The following is a 17,778-nucleotide window of genomic DNA, read 5'->3' as shown; positions in this document are numbered from 1 at the left end:
GTCTGTCTGTTGGTCTGTCTGTATACCTATCTGATCTTTCTGTCTGTTGGTCTGTCTGTATACCTATCTGATCTTTCTGTCTGTGGGTCTGTTCGTATACCTATCTGAACTGTCTGTCTGTTGGTCTGTCTGTATACCTATCTGATCTTTCTGTCTGTTGGTCTGTCTGTACACCTATCTGATCAGTCTGTCTGTATACCTATCTGATCTGTCTGTTCATTGGTCTGTCTGTATACCTATCTGATCTGTCTATGTGTTGGTCTGTCTGTATACCTATCTGATCTTTCTGTCTGTTGGTCTGTCTGTATACCTATCTGATCTTTCTGTCTGTTGGTCTGTCTGTATACCTACCTGATCTGTCTGTCTGTTGGTCTTTCTGTATACCTATCTGATCTGTCTGTCTGTTGGTCTGTCTGTATACCTATCTGATCTGTCTGTCTGTATACCTATCTGATCTGTCTGTCTGTTGGTGTGTCTGTATACCTATCTGATCTGTCTGTCTTTTGGTCTGTCTGTATACCTATCTGATCTTTCTGTCTGTTGGTCTGTCTGTATACCTATCTGATCTTTCTGTCTGTTGGTCTGTCTGTATACCTATCTGAACTGTCTGTCTGTTGGTCTGTCTGTATACCTATCTGATCTGTCTGTCTGTTGGTCTGTCTGTATACCTATCTGATCAGTCTGTCTGTATACCTATCTGATCTGTCTGTCTGTTGGTGTGTCTGTATACCTATCTGATCTGTCTGTCTGTTGGTCTGTCTGTATACCTATCTGATCAGTCTGTCTGTATACCTATCTGATCTGTCTGTCTGTTGGTGTGTCTGTATACCTATCTGATCTGTCTGTCTGTTGGTCTGTCTGTATACCTATCTGATCTTTCTGTCTGTTGGTCTGTCTGTATACCTATCTGATCTTTCTGTCTGTGGGTCTGTTCGTATACCTATCTGAACTGTCTGTCTGTTGGTCTGTCTGTATACCTATCTGATCAGTCTGTCTGTATACCTATCTGATCTGTCTGTCTGTTGGTCTGTCTGTATACCTATCTGATCTGTCTATCTGTTGGTCTGTCTGTATACCTATCTTGATCTTTCTGTCTGTTGGTCTGTCTGTATACCTATCTGATCTGTCTGTCTGTTGGTTTGTCTGTATACCTATCTGATCTTTCTGTCTGTTGGTCTGTCTGTATACCTATCTGATATGTCTGTCTGTTGGTCTGTCTGTATACCTATCTGATCAGTCTGTCTGTATACCTATCTGATCTGTCTGTCTTTTGGTCTGTCTGTATACCTATCTGATCTGTCTGTCTGTTGGTCTATCTGTATAGCTATCTGATCTGTCTGTCTGTATACCTATCTGATCTGTCTGTCTGTTGGTCTGTCTGTATACCTATCTGATCTGTCTGTCTGTTGTTCTGTCTGTATACCTATGTGATCCTTCTGTCTGTTGTTCCGTCTGTATACCTATCTGATCATTCTGTCTGTTGGTCTGTCTGTATACCTATCTAATCTTTCTGTCTGTTGGTCTGTCTGTATACCTATCTGATCTGTCTATCTGTTGGTCCGTCTGTATACCTATCTGATCTGTCTGTCTGTATACCTATCTGATCTGTCTGTCTGTTGGTCTGTCTGTATACATATCTGATCTTTCTGTCTCTTGGTCTGTCTGTATACCTATCTGATCTTTCTGTCTGTTGGTCTATCTGTATACCTATCTGATCTGTCTGTCTGTTGGTCTGTCTGTATACCTATCTGATCAGTCTGTCTGTATACCTATCTAATCTGTCTGTCTGTTGGTCTGTCTGTATACCTATCTGATCTGTCTGTCTGTATACCTATCTGATCTGTCTGTCTATTGGTCTGTCTGTATACCTATCTGATCTGTCTGTCTGTTGGTCTGTCTGTATACCTATCTGATCAGTCTGTCTGTATACCTATTTGATCTGTCTGTCTGTTGTTGTGTCTGTATACCTATCTGATCTTTCTGTCTGTTGGTCTGTCTGTATACCTATCTGATCTGTCTGTCTGTTGGTCTGTCTGTATACCTATCTGATCTGTCTGTCTGTATGTCTGTCTGTATACCTATCTGATCTTTCTGTCCGTTGGTCTGTCTGTATACCTATCTGATCTGTCTGAATGTTGGTCTGTCTGTATACCTATCTGATCAGTCTGTCTGTATACCTATCTGATCTGTCTGTCTGTTGGTCTGTCTGTACACCTATCTGATCTTTCTGTCTGTCGGTCTGTCTGTATACCTATCTGATCTTTCTGTCTGTTGGTCTGTCTGTATACCTATCTGATATTTCTGTCTGTTGGTCTGTCTGTATACCTATCTGATCTGTCTGTCTGTTGGTCTGTCTGTATACCTATCTGATCTTTCTGTCTCTTGGTCTGTCTGTATACCTATCTGATCTGTCTGTCTGTTGGACTGTCTGTATACCTATCTGATCAGTCTGTCTGTATACCTATCTGATCTGTCTGTATATTGGTCTGTTTGTATACCTATCTGATCTGTCTATCTGTTGGTCTGTCTGTATACCTATCTGATCTTTCTGTCTGTTGGTCTGTCTGTATACCTATCTGATCTTTCTGTCTGTTGGTCTGTCTGTACACCTATCTGATCAGTCTGTCTGTATACCTATCTGATCTGTCTGTTCATTGGTCTGTCTGTATACCTATCTGATCTGTCTATCTGTTGGTCTGTCTGTATACCTATCTGATCTTTCTGTCTGTTGGTCTGTCTGTATACCTATCTGATCTTTCTGTCTGTTGGCATGTCTGTATACCTACCTGATCTGTCTGTCTGTTGGTCTTTCTGTATACCTATCTGATCAGTCTGTCTGTATACCTATCTGATCTGTCTGTCTTTTGGTGTGTCTGTATACCTATCTGATCTGTCTGTCTGTTGGTCTGTCTGTATACCTATCTGATCTTTCTGTCTGTTGGTCTGTCTGTATACCTATCTGATCTTTCTGTCTGTTGGTCTGTCTGTATACCTATCTGATCTTTCTGTCTGTTGGTCTGTCTGTATACCTATCTGATCTTTCTGTCTGTTGGTCTGTCTGTATACCTATCTGATCTGTCTGTCTGTTGGTCTGTCTGTATACCTATCTGATCTTTCTGTCTGTTGGTCTGTCTGTATACCTATCTGATCTTTCTGTCTGTTGGTCTGTCTGTATACCTATCTGATCTGTCTGTCTGTTGGTCTGTCTGTATACCTATCTGATCTTTCTGTCTGTTGGTCTGTCTGTATACCTATCTGATCTTTCTGTCTGTTGGTCTGTCTGTATACCTATCTGATCTTTCTGTCTGTTGGTCTGTCTGTATACCTATCTGATCTTTCTGTCTGTTGGTCTGTCTGTATACCTATCTGATCTTTCTGTCTGTTGGTCTGTCTGTATACCTATCTGATCAGTCTGTCTGTATACCTATCTGATCTGTCTGTCTGTTGGTCTGTCTGTATACCTATCTGATCTTTCTGTCTGTTGGTCTGTCTGTATACCTATCTGATCTTTCTGTCTGTTGGTCTGTCTGTATACCTATCTGATCTGTCTGTCTGTTGGTCTGTCTGTATACCTATCTGATCAGTCTGTCTGTATACCTATCTGATCTGTCTGTCTGTTGGTGTGTCTGTATACCTATCTGATCTGTCTGTCTGTTGGTGTGTCTGTATACCTATCTGATCTGTCTGTCTTTTGGTCTGTCTGTATACCTATCTGAACTGTCTGTCTGTTGGTCTGTCTGTATACCTATCTGATCAGTCTGTCTGTATACCTATCTGATCTGTCTGTCTGTTGGTCTGTCTGTATACCTATCTGATCTGTCTATCTGTTGGTCTGTCTGTATACCTATCTTGATCTTTCTGTCTGTTGGTCTGTCTGTATACCTATCTGATCTGTCTGTCTGTTGGTTTGTCTGTATACCCATCTGATCTGTCTGTCTGTTGGTCTGTCTGTATACCTATCTGATCAGTCTGTCTGTATACCTATCTGATCTGTCTGTCTTTTGGTCTGTCTGTATACCTCTCTGATCTGTCTGTCTGTTGGTCTGTCTGTATAGCTATCTGATCTGTTTGTCTGTATACCTATCTGATCTGTCTGTCTTTTGGTCTGTCTGTATACCTATCTGATCTGTCTGTCTGTTGGTCTGTCTGTATACCTATCTGATCTGTCTGTCTGTTGGTCTGTCTGTATACCTATCTGATCTTTCTGTCTGTTGGTCTGTCTGTATACCTATCTGATCTGTCTGTCTGTTGGTCTGTCTGTATACCTATGTGATCCTTCTGTCTGTTGTTCTGTCTGTATACCTATCTGATCTTTCTGTCTGTTGGTCTCTCTGTATACCTATCTGATCTTTCTGTCTGTTGGTCTGTCTGTATACCTATCTGATCTGTCTATCTGTTGGTCTGTCTGTATACCTATCTGATCTGTCTGTCTGTATACCTATCTGATCTGTCTGTCTGTTGGTCTGTCTTTATACCTATCTGATCTTTCTGTCTCTTGGTCTGTCTGTATACCTATCTGATCTTTCTGTCTGTTGGTCTATCTGTATACCTATCTGATCTGTCTGTCTGTTGGTGTGTCTGTATACCTATCTGATCTGTCTGTCTGTTGGTCTGTCTGTATACCTATCTGATCTTTCTGTCTGTTGGTCTGTCTGTATACCTATCTGATCTTTCTGTCTGTGGGTCTGTTCGTATACCTATCTGAACTGTCTGTCTGTTGGTCTGTCTGTATACCTATCTGATCTTTCTGTCTGTTGGTCTGTCTGTACACCTATCTGATCAGTCTGTCTGTATACCTATCTGATCTGTCTGTTCATTGGTCTGTCTGTATACCTATCTGATCTGTCTATGTGTTGGTCTGTCTGTATACCTATCTGATCTTTCTGTCTGTTGGTCTGTCTGTATACCTATCTGATCTTTCTGTCTGTTGGTCTGTCTGTATACCTACCTGATCTGTCTGTCTGTTGGTCTTTCTGTATACCTATCTGATCTGTCTGTCTGTTGGTCTGTCTGTATACCTATCTGATCTGTCTGTCTGTATACCTATCTGATCTGTCTGTCTGTTGGTGTGTCTGTATACCTATCTGATCTGTCTGTCTTTTGGTCTGTCTGTATACCTATCTGATCTTTCTGTCTGTTGGTCTGTCTGTATACCTATCTGATCTTTCTGTCTGTGGGTTTGTTCGTATACCTATCTGAACTGTCTGTCTGTTGGTCTGTCTGTATACCTATCTGATCAGTCTGTCTGTATACCTATCTGATCTGTCTGTCTGTTGGTCTGTCTGTATACCTATCTGATCTGTCTATCTGTTGGTCTGTCTGTATACCTATCTTGATCTTTCTGTCTGTTGGTCTGTCTGTATACCTATCTGATCTGTCTGTCTGTTGGTTTGTCTGTATACCCATCTGATCTGTCTGTCTGTTGGTCTGTCTGTATACCTATCTGATCAGTCTGTCTGTATACCTATCTGATCTGTCTGTCTTTTGGTCTGTCTGTATACCTCTCTGATCTGTCTGTCTGTTGGTCTGTCTGTATAGCTATCTGATCTGTTTGTCTGTATACCTATCTGATCTGTCTGTCTTTTGGTCTGTCTGTATACCTATCTGATCTGTCTGTCTGTTGGTCTGTCTGTATACCTATGTGATCCTTCTGTCTGTTGTTCTGTCTGTATACCTATCTGATCTTTCTGTCTGTTGGTCTGTCTGTATACCTATCTGATCTTTCTGTCTGTTGGTCTGTCTGTATACCTATCTGATCTGTCTATCTGTTGGTCTGTCTGTATACCTATCTGATCTGTCTGTCTGTATACCTATCTGATCTGTCTGTCTGTTGGTCTGTCTGTATACCTATCTGATCTTTCTGTCTCTTGGTCTGTCTGTATACCTATCTGATCTTTCTGTCTGTTGGTCTATCTGTATACCTATCTGATCTGTCTGTCTGTTGGTGTGTCTGTATACCTATCTGATCTGTCTGTCTGTTGGTCTGTCTGTATACCTATCTGATCTTTCTGTCTGTTGGTCTGTCTGTATACCTATCTGATCTTTCTGTCTGTGGGTCTGTTCGTATACCTATCTGAACTGTCTGTCTGTTGGGCTGTCTGTATACCTATCTGATCTTTCTGTCTGTTGGTCTATCTGTATACCTATCTGATCTGTCTGTCTGTTGGTCTGTCTGTATACCTATCTGATCAGTCTGTCTGTATACCTATCTAATCTGTCTGTCTGTTGGTCTGTCTGTATACCTATCTGATCTGTCTGTCTGTATACCTATCTGATCTGTCTGTCTATTGGTCTGTCTGTATACCTATCTGATCTGTCTGTCTGTTGGTCTGTCTGTATACCTATCTGATCAGTCTGTCTGTATACCTATTTGATCTGTCTGTCTGTTGTTGTGTCTGTATACCTATCTGATCTTTCTGTCTGTTGGTCTGTCTGTATACCTATCTGATCTGTCTGTCTGTTGGTCTGTCTGTATACCTATCTGATCTGTCTGTCTGTATGTCTGTCTGTATACCTATCTGATCTTTCTGTCCGTTGGTCTGTCTGTATACCTATCTGATCTGTCTGAATGTTGGTCTGTCTGTATACCTATCTGATCAGTCTGTCTGTATACCTATCTGATCTGTCTGTCTGTTGGTCTGTCTGTACACCTATCTGATCTTTCTGTCTGTCGGTCTGTCTGTATACCTATCTGATCTTTCTGTCTGTTGGTCTGTCTGTATACCTATCTGATATTTCTGTCTGTTGGTCTGTCTGTATACCTATCTGATCTGTCTGTCTGTTGGTCTGTCTGTATACCTATCTGATCTGTCTGTCTCTTGGTCTGTCTGTATACCTATCTGATCTTTCTGTCTGTTGGTCTGTCTGTATACCTATCTGATCTGTCTGTCTGTTGGACTGTCTGTATACCTATCTGATCAGTCTGTCTGTATACCTATCTGATCTGTCTGTATATTGGTCTGTTTGTATACCTATTTGATCTGTCTATCTGTTGGTCTGTCTGTATACCTATCTGATCTTTCTGTCTGTTGGTCTGTCTGTATACCTATCTGATCTTTCTGTCTGTTGGTCTGTCTGTACACCTATCTGATCAGTCTGTCTGTATACCTATCTGATCTGTCTGTTCATTGGTCTGTCTGTATACCTATCTGATCTCTCTATCTGTTGGTCTGTCTGTATACCTATCTGATCTTTCTGTCTGTTGGTCTGTCTGTATACCTATCTGATCTTTCTGTCTGTTGGTCTGTCTGTATACCTACCTGATCTGTCTGTCTGTTGGTCTTTCTGTATACCTATCTGATCAGTCTGTCTGTATACCTATCTGATCTGTCTGTCTTTTGGTGTGTCTGTATACCTATCTGATCTGTCTGTCTGTTGGTCTGTCTGTATACCTATCTGATCTTTCTGTCTGTTGGTCTGTCTGTATACCTATCTGATCTTTCTGTCTGTTGGTCTGTCTGTATACCTATCTGATCTTTCTGTCTGTTGGTCTGTCTGTATACCTATCTGATCTTTCTGTCTGTTGGTCTGTCTGTATACCTATCTGATCTGTCTGTCTGTTGGTCTGTCTGTATACCTATCTGATCTTTCTGTCTGTTGGTCTGTCTGTATACCTATCTGATCTTTCTGTCTGTTGGTCTGTCTGTATACCTATCTGATCTGTCTGTCTGTTGGTCTGTCTGTATACCTATCTGATCTTTCTGTCTGTTGGTCTGTCTGTATACCTATCTGATCTTTCTGTCTGTTGGTCTGTCTGTATACCTATCTGATCTTTCTGTCTGTTGGTCTGTCTGTATACCTATCTGATCTTTCTGTCTGTTGGTCTGTCTGTATACCTATCTGATCTTTCTGTCTGTTGGTCTGTCTGTATACCTATCTGATCAGTCTGTCTGTATACCTATCTGATCTGTCTGTCTGTTGGTCTGTCTGTATACCTATCTGATCTTTCTGTCTGTTGGTCTGTCTGTATACCTATCTGATCTTTCTGTCTGTTGGTCTGTCTGTATACCTATCTGATCTGTCTGTCTGTTGGTCTGTCTGTATACCTATCTGATCAGTCTGTCTGTATACCTATCTGATCTGTCTGTCTGTTGGTGTGTCTGTATACCTATCTGATCTGTCTGTCTGTTGGTGTGTCTGTATACCTATCTGATCTGTCTGTCTTTTGGTCTGTCTGTATACCTATCTGAACTGTCTGTCTGTTGGTCTGTCTGTATACCTATCTGATCAGTCTGTCTGTATACCTATCTGATCTGTCTGTCTGTTGGTCTGTCTGTATACCTATCTGATCTGTCTATCTGTTGGTCTGTCTGTATACCTATCTTGATCTTTCTGTCTGTTGGTCTGTCTGTATACCTATCTGATCTGTCTGTCTGTTGGTTTGTCTGTATACCCATCTGATCTGTCTGTCTGTTGGTCTGTCTGTATACCTATCTGATCAGTCTGTCTGTATACCTATCTGATCTGTCTGTCTTTTGGTCTGTCTGTATACCTCTCTGATCTGTCTGTCTGTTGGTCTGTCTGTATAGCTATCTGATCTGTTTGTCTGTATACCTATCTGATCTGTCTGTCTTTTGGTCTGTCTGTATACCTATCTGATCTGTCTGTCTGTTGGTCTGTCTGTATACCTATCTGATCTGTCTGTCTGTTGGTCTGTCTGTATACCTATCTGATCTTTCTGTCTGTTGGTCTGTCTGTATACCTATCTGATCTTTCTGTCTGTTGGTCTGTCTGTATACCTATCTGATCTGTCTGTCTGTTGGTCTGTCTGTATACCTATGTGATCCTTCTGTCTGTTGTTCTGTCTGTATACCTATCTGATCTTTCTGTCTGTTGGTCTCTCTGTATACCTATCTGATCTTTCTGTCTGTTGGTCTGTCTGTATACCTATCTGATCTGTCTATCTGTTGGTCTGTCTGTATACCTATCTGATATGTCTGTCTGTATACCTATCTGATCTGTCTGTCTGTTGGTCTGTCTGTATACCTATCTGATCTTTCTGTCTCTTGGTCTGTCTGTATACCTATCTGATCTTTCTGTCTGTTGGTCTATCTGTATACCTATCTGATCTGTCTGTCTGTTGGTGTGTCTGTATACCTATCTGATCTGTCTGTCTGTTGGTCTGTCTGTATACCTATCTGATCTTTCTGTCTGTTGGTCTGTCTGTATACCTATCTGATCTTTCTGTCTGTGGGTCTGTTCGTATACCTATCTGAACTGTCTGTCTGTTGGTCTGTCTGTATACCTATCTGATCTTTCTGTCTGTTGTTCTGTCTGTACACCTATCTGATCTGTCTGTCTGTATACCTATCTGATCTGTCTGTTCATTGGTCTGTCTGTATACCTATCTGATCTGTCTATGTGTTGGTCTGTCTGTATACCTATCTGATCTTTCTGTCTGTTGGTCTGTCTGTATACCTATCTGATCTTTCTGTCTGTTGGTCTGTCTGTATACCTACCTGATCTGTCTGTCTGTTGGTCTTTCTGTATACCTATCTGATCTGTCTGTCTGTTGGTCTGTCTGTATACCTATCTGATCTGTCTGTCTGTATACCTATCTGATCTGTCTGTCTGTTGGTGTGTCTGTATACCTATCTGATCTGTCTGTCTTTTGGTCTGTCTGTATACCTATCTGATCTTTCTGTCTGTTGGTCTGTCTGTATACCTATCTGATCTTTCTGTCTGTGGGTTTGTTCGTATACCTATCTGAACTGTCTGTCTGTTGGTCTGTCTGTATACCTATCTGATCAGTCTGTCTGTATACCTATCTGATCTGTCTGTCTGTTGGTCTGTCTGTATACCTATCTGATCTGTCTATCTGTTGGTCTGTCTGTATACCTATCTTGATCTTTCTGTCTGTTGGTCTGTCTGTATACCTATCTGATCTGTCTGTCTGTTGGTTTGTCTGTATACCCATCTGATCTGTCTGTCTGTTGGTCTGTCTGTATACCTATCTGATCAGTCTGTCTGTATACCTATCTGATCTGTCTGTCTTTTGGTCTGTCTGTATACCTCTCTGATCTGTCTGTCTGTTGGTCTGTCTGTATAGCTATCTGATCTGTTTGTCTGTATACCTATCTGATCTGTCTGTCTTTTGGTCTGTCTGTATACCTATCTGATCTGTCTGTCTGTTGGTCTGTCTGTATACCTATCTGATCTGTCTGTCTGTTGGTCTGTCTGTATACCTATGTGATCCTTCTGTCTGTTGTTCTGTCTGTATACCTATCTGATCTTTCTGTCTGTTGGTCTGTCTGTATACCTATCTGATCTTTCTGTCTGTTGGTCTGTCTGTATACCTATCTGATCTGTCTATCTGTTGGTCTGTCTGTATACCTATCTGATCTGTCTGTCTGTATACCTATCTGATCTGTCTGTCTGTTGGTCTGTCTGTATACCTATCTGATCTTTCTGTCTCTTGGTCTGTCTGTATACCTATCTGATCTTTCTGTCTGTTGGTCTATCTGTATACCTATCTGATCTGTCTGTCTGTTGGTGTGTCTGTATACCTATCTGATCTGTCTGTCTGTTGGTCTGTCTGTATACCTATCTGATCTTTCTGTCTGTTGGTCTGTCTGTATACCTATCTGATCTTTCTGTCTGTGGGTCTGTTCGTATACCTATCTGAACTGTCTGTCTGTTGGGCTGTCTGTATACCTATCTGATCAGTCTGTCTGTATACCTATCTGATCTTTCTGTCTGTTGGTCTGTCTGTATACCTATCTGATCTGTCTATCTGTTGGTCTGTCTGTATACCTATCTTGATCTTTCTGTCTGTTGGTCTGTCTGTATACCTATCTGATCTGTCTGTCTGTTGGTTTGTCTGTATACCTATCTGATCTTTCTGTCTGTTGGTCTGTCTGTATACCTATCTGATCTGTCTGTCTGTTGGTCTGTCTGTATACCTATCTGATCTGTCTTTCTGTTGGTCTGTCTGTACACCTATCTGATCTTTCTGTCTGTTGGTCTGTCTGTATACCTATCTGATCTTTCTGTCTGTTGGTCTGTCTGTATACCTATCTGATCTTTCTGTCTGTTGGTCTGTCTGTATACCTATCTGATCTGTCTGTCTGTTGGTCTGTCTGTATACCTATGTGATCCTTCTGTCTGTTGTTCTGTCTGTATACCTATCTGATCTTTCTGTCTGTTGGTCTGTCTGTATACCTATCTGATCTTTCTGTCTGTTGGTCTGTCTGTATACCTATCTGATCTGTCTGTCTGTTGGTCTGTCTGTATACCTATCTGATCTTTCTGTCTGTTGGTCTGTCTGTATACCTATCTGATCTTTCTGTCTGTGGGTCTGTTCGTATACCTATCTGAACTGTCTGTCTGTTGGTCTGTGTGTATACCTATCTGATCAGTCTGTCTGTATACCTATCTGATCTTTCTCTCTGTTGGTCTGTCTGTATACCTATCTGATCTGTCTATCTGTTGGTCTGTCTGTATACCTATCTGATCTTTCTGTCTGTTGGTCTGTCTGTATACCTATCTGAACTGTCTGTCTGTTGGTCTGTCTGTATACCTATCTGATCTGCCTGTCTGTTGGTCTGTCTGTATACCTATCTGATCAGTCTGTCTGTATACCTATCTGATCTGTCTGTCTGTTGGTGTGTCTGTATACCTATCTGATCTGTCTGTCTGTTGGTCTGTCTGTATACCTATCTGATCTGTCTATCTGTTGGTCTGTCTGTATACCTATCTGATCTTTCTTTCTGTTGATCTGTCTGTATACCTATCTGATCTGTCTGTCTGTTGGTCTGTCTCTATACCTATCTGATCTGTCTATCTGTTGGTCTGTCTGTATACCTGTCTTGATCTTTCTGTCTGTTGGTCTGTCTGTATACCTATCTGATCTGTCTGTCTGTTGGTTTGTCTGTATACCTATCTGATCTTTCTGTCTGTTGGTCTGTCTGTATACCTATCTGATCTGTCTGTCTGTTGGTCTGTCTGTATACCTATCCGATCAGCCTGTCTGTATACCTATCTGATCTGTCTGTCTTTTGGTCTGTCTGTATACCTATCTGATCTGTCTGTCTGTTGGTCTGTCTGTATACCTATCTGATCTGTCTGTCTGTATACCTATCTGATCTGTCTGTCTGTTGGTCTGTCTGTATACCTATCTGATCTGTCTGTCTGTTGTTCTGTCTGTATACCTATCTGATCTGTCTGTCTGTTGGTCTGTCTGTATACCTATCTGATCTGTCTGTCTGTTGGTCTGTCTGTATACCTATCTGATCTGTCTATCTGTTGGTCTGTCTGTATACCTATGTGATCTGTCTGTCTGTTGGTCTGTCTGTATACCTATCTGATCTGTCTTTCTGTTGGTCTGTCTGTACACCTATCTGATCTTTCTGTCTGTTGGTCTGTCTGTATACCTATCTGATCTTTCTGTCTGTTGGTCTGTCTTTATACCTATCTGATCTTTCTGTCTGTTGGTCTGTCTGTATACATATCTGATCTGTCTGTCTGTTGGTCTGTCTGTATACCTATGTGATCCTTCTGTCTGTTGTTCTGTCTGTATACCTATCCGATCTTTCTGTCTGTTGGTCTGTCTGTATACCTATCTGATCTTTCTCTCTGTAAGTCTGTCTGTATACCTATCTGATCTGTCTGTCTGTTGGTCTGTCTGTATACCTATCTGATCTGTCTGTCTGTATACCTATCTGATCTGTCTGTCTGTTGGTCTGTCTGTATACCTATCTGATCTTTCTGTCTCTTGGTCTGTCTGTATACCTATCTGATCTTTCTGTCTGTTGGTCTATCTGTATACCTATCTGATCTGTCTGTCTGTTGTTCTGTCTGTATACCTATCTGATCAGTCTGTCTGTATACCTATCTAATCTGTCTTTCTGTTTTTCTGTCTGTATACCTATCTGATCTGTCTGTCTGTATACCTATCTGATCTGTCTGTCTATTGGTCTGTCTGTATACCTATCTGATCTGTCTATCTGTTGGTCTGTCTGTATACCTATCTGATCTTTCTGTCTGTTGGTCTGTCTGTATACCTATCTGAACTGTCTGTCTGTTGGTCTGTCTGTATACCTATCTGATCTGTCTGTCTGTTGGTCTGTCTGTATACCTATCTGATCAGTCTGTCTGTATACCTATCTGATCTGTCTGTCTGTTGGTGTGTCTGTATACCTATCTGATCTGTCTGTCTGTTGCTCTGTCTGTATACCTATCTGATCAGTCTGTCTGTATACCTATCTGATCTGTGTGTCTGTTGGTGTATCTGTATACCTATCTGATCTGTGTGTCTGTTGGTCTGTCTGTATACCTATCTGATCTGTCTGTCTGTTGGTCTGTCTGTATACCTATCTGATCTTTCTGTCTGTTGGTCTGTCTGTATACCTATCGGATCTTTCTGTCTGTTGGTCTGTCTGTATACCTATCTGATCTGTCTGTCTGTTGGTCTGTCTGTATACCTATCTGATCAGTCTGTCTGTATACCTATCTGATCTGTCTGTCTTTTGGTCTGTCTGTATACCTATCTGATCTGTCTGTCTGTTGGTCTGTCTGTATAGCTATCTGATCTGTCTGTCTGTATACCTATCTGATCTGTCTGTCTGTTGGTCTGTCTGTATACCTATCTGATCTGTCTGTCTGTTGTTCTGTCTGTATACCTATCTGATCTGTCTGTCTATTGGTCTGTCTGTATACCTATCTGATCTTTCTGTCTGTTGGTCTGTCTGTATACCTATCTGATCTTTCTGTCTGTTGGTCTGTCTGTATACCTATCTGATCTGTCTGTCTGTTGGTCTGTCTGTATACCTATGTGATCCTTCTGTCTGTTGTTCTGTCTGTATACCTATCTGATCTTTCTGTCTGTTGGTCTGTCTGTATACCTATCTGATCTTTCTGTCTGTTGGTCTGTCTGTATACCTATCTGATCTGTCTATCTGTTGGTCTGTCTGTATACCTATCTGATCTGTCTGTCTGTATACCTATCTGATCTGTCTGTCTGTTGGTCTGTCTGTATACCTATCTGATCTTTCTGTCTCTTGGTCTGTCTGTATACCTATCTGATCTTTCTGTCTGTTGGTCTATCTGTATACCTATCTGATCTGTCTGTCTGTTGGTCTGTCTGTATACCTATCTGATCAGTCTGTCTGTATACCTATCTAATCTGTCTGTCTGTTGGTCTGTCTGTATACCTACCTGATCTGTCTGTCTGTTGGTCTTTCTGTATACCTATCTGATCAGTCTGTCTGTATACCTATCTGATCTGTCTGTCTGTTGGTGTGTCTGTATACCTATCTGATCTGTCTGTCTGTTGGTCTGTCTGTATACCTATCTGATCAGTCTGTCTGTATACCTATCTGATCTGTCTGTCTGTTGGTGTGTCTGTATACCTATCTGATCTGTCTGTCTGTTGGTCTGTCTGTATACCTATCTGATCTTTCTGTCTGTGGGTCTGTCTGTATACCTATCTGATCTTTCTGTCTGTGGGTCTGTTCGTATACCTATCTGAACTGTCTGTCTGTTGGTCTGTCTGTATACCTATCTGATCAGTCTGTCTGTATACCTATCTGATCTGTCTGTCTGTTGGTCTGTCTGTATACCTATCTGATCTGTCTATCTGTTGGTCTGTCTGTATACCTATCTTGATCTTTCTGTCTGTTGGTCTGTCTGTATACCTATCTGATCTGTCTGTCTGTTGGTTTGTCTGTATACCTATCTGATCTGTCTGTCTGTTGGTCTGTCTGTATACCTATCTGATCAGTCTGTCTGTATACCTATCTGATCTGTCTGTCTTTTGGTCTGTCTGTATACCTATCTGATCTGTCTGTCTGTTGGTCTGTCTGTATAGCTATCTGATCTGTTTGTCTGTATACCTATCTGATCTGTCTGTCTGTTGGTCTGTCTGTATACCTATCTGATCTGTCTGTCTGTTGTTCTGTCTGTATACCTATCTGATCTGTCTGTCTGTTGGTCTGTCTGTATACCTATCTGATCTTTCTGTCTGTTGGTCTGTCTGTATACCTATCTGATCTTTCTGTCTGTTGGTCTGTCTGTATACCTATCTGATCTGTCTGTCTGTATACCTATCTGATCTGTCTGTCTATTGGTCTGTCTGTATACCTATCTGATCTGTCTGTCTGTTGGTCTGTCTGTATACCTATCTGATCAGTCTGTCTGTATACCTATCTGATCTGTCTGTCTGTTGGTGTGTCTGTATACCTATCTGATCTGTGTGTCTGTTGGTCTGTCTGTATACCTATCTGATCTGTCTGTCTGTTGGTCTGTCTGTATACCTATCTGATCTTTCTGTCTGTTGGTCTGTCTGTATACCTATCTGATCTTTCTGTCTGTTGGTCTGTCTGTATACCTATCTGATCTTTCTGTCTGTTGGTCTGTCTGTATACCTATCTGATCTGTCTGTCTGTTGGTCTGTCTGTATACCTATCTGATCAGTCTGTCTGTATACCTATCTGATCTGTCTGTCTGTTGGTGTGTCTGTATACCTATCTGATCTGTCTGTCTGTTGGTCTGTCTGTATACCTATCTGATCTGTCTGTCTGTTGGTCTGTCTGTATACCTGTCTGATCAGTCTGTCTGTATACCTATCTGATCTGTCTGTCTGTTGTTGTGTCTGTATACCTATCTGATCTGTGTGTCTGTTGGTCTGTCTGTATACCTATCTGATCTGTCTGTCTGTTGGTCTGTCTGTATATACCTATCTGATCTTTCTGTCTGTTGGTCTGTCTGTATACCTATCTGATCTGTCTGTCTGTTGGTCTGTCTGTATACCTATCTGATCTGTCTGTCTGTATGTATGTCTGTATACCTATCTGATCTTTCTGTCCGTTGGTCTGTCTGTATACCTATCTGATCTGTCTGAATGTTGGTCTGTCTGTATACCTATCTGATCAGTCTGTCTGTATACCTATCTGATCTGTCTGTCTGTTGGTCTGTCTGTACACCTATCTGATCTTTCTGTCTGTCGGTCTGTCTGTATACCTATCTGATCTTTCTGTCTGTTGGTCTGTCTGTATACCTATCTGATATTTCTGTCTGTTGGTCTGTCTGTATACCTATCTGATCTGTCTGTCTGTTGGTCTGTCTGTATACCTATCTGATCTGTCTGTCTCTTGGTCTGTCTGTATACCTATCTGATCTTTCTGTCTGTTGGTCTGTCTGTATACCTATCTGATCTGTCTGTCTCTTGGTCTGTCTGTATACCTATCTGATCTTTCTGTCTGTTGGTCTGTCTGTATACCTATCTGATATTTCTGTCTGTTGGTCTGTCTGTATACCTATCTGATCTGTCTGTCTGTTGGTCTGTCTGTATACCTATCTGATCTTTCTGTCTGTTGGTCTGTCTGTATACCTATCTGATCTGTCTGTCTGTTGGACTGTCTGTATACCTATCTGATCAGTCTGTCTGTATACCTATCTGATCTGTCTGTATATTGGTCTGTTTGTATACCTATATGATCTGTCTATCTGTTGGTCTGTCTGTATACCTATCTGATCTTTCTGTCTGTTGGTCTGTCTGTATACCTATCTGATCTTTCTGTCTGTTGGTCTGTCTGTACACCTATCTGATCAGTCTGTCTGTATACCTATCTGATCTGTCTGTTCATTGGTCTGTCTGTATACCTATCTGATCTGTCTATCTGTTGGTCTGTCTGTATACCTATCTGATCTTTCTGTCTGTTGGTCTGTCTGTATACCTATCTGATCTTTCTGTCTGTTGGTCTGTCTGTATACCTACCTGATCTGTCTGTCTTTTTGTCTTTCTGTATACCTATCTGATCTTTCTGTCTGTGGGTCTGTTCGTATACCTATCTGAACTGTCTGTCTGTTGGTCTGTGTGTATACCTATCTGATCAGTCTGTCTGTATACCTATCTGATCTTTCTCTCTGTTGGTCTGTCTGTATACCTATCTGATCTGTCTATCTGTTGGTCTGTCTGTATACCTATCTGATCTTTCTGTCTGTTGGTCTGTCTGTATACCTATCTGAACTGTCTGTCTGTTGGTCTGTCTGTATACCTATCTGATCTGCCTGTCTGTTGGTCTGTCTGTATACCTATCTGATCAGTCTGTCTGTATACCTATCTGATCTGTCTGTCTGTTGGTGTGTCTGTATACCTATCTGATCTGTCTGTCTGTTGGTCTGTCTGTATACCTATCTGATCTGTCTATCTGTTGGTCTGTCTGTATACCTATCTGATCTTTCTTTCTGTTGATCTGTCTGTATACCTATCTGATCTGTCTGTCTGTTGGTCTGTCTCTATACCTATCTGATCTGTCTATCTGTTGGTCTGTCTGTATACCTGTCTTGATCTTTCTGTCTGTTGGTCTGTCTGTATACCTATCTGATCTGTCTGTCTGTTGGTTTGTCTGTATACCTATCTGATCTGTCTGTCTGTTGGTCTGTCTGTATACCTATCTGATCTGTCTGTCTGTTGGTCTGTCTGTATACCTATCCGATCAGCCTGTCTGTATACCTATCTGATCTGTCTGTCTTTTGGTCTGTCTGTATACCTATCTGATCTGTCTGTCTGTTGGTCTGTCTGTATACCTATCTGATCTGTCTGTCTGTATACCTATCTGATCTGTCTGTCTGTTGGTCTGTCTGTATACCTATCTGATCTGTCTGTCTGTTGTTCTGTCTGTATACCTATCTGATCTGTCTGTCTGTTGGTCTGTCTGTATACCTATCTGATCTGTCTGTCTGTTGGTCTGTCTGTATACCTATCTGATCTGTCTATCTGTTGGTCTGTCTGTATACCTATGTGATCTGTCTGTCTGTTGGTCTGTCTGTATACCTATC

This window comes from Lampris incognitus, chromosome 1, assembly GCF_029633865.1.
Source record: "Lampris incognitus isolate fLamInc1 chromosome 1, fLamInc1.hap2, whole genome shotgun sequence".
Taxonomy (NCBI): domain Eukaryota; kingdom Metazoa; phylum Chordata; class Actinopteri; order Lampriformes; family Lampridae; genus Lampris; species Lampris incognitus.
Note: the sequence above shows the minus strand (reverse complement) of the source record.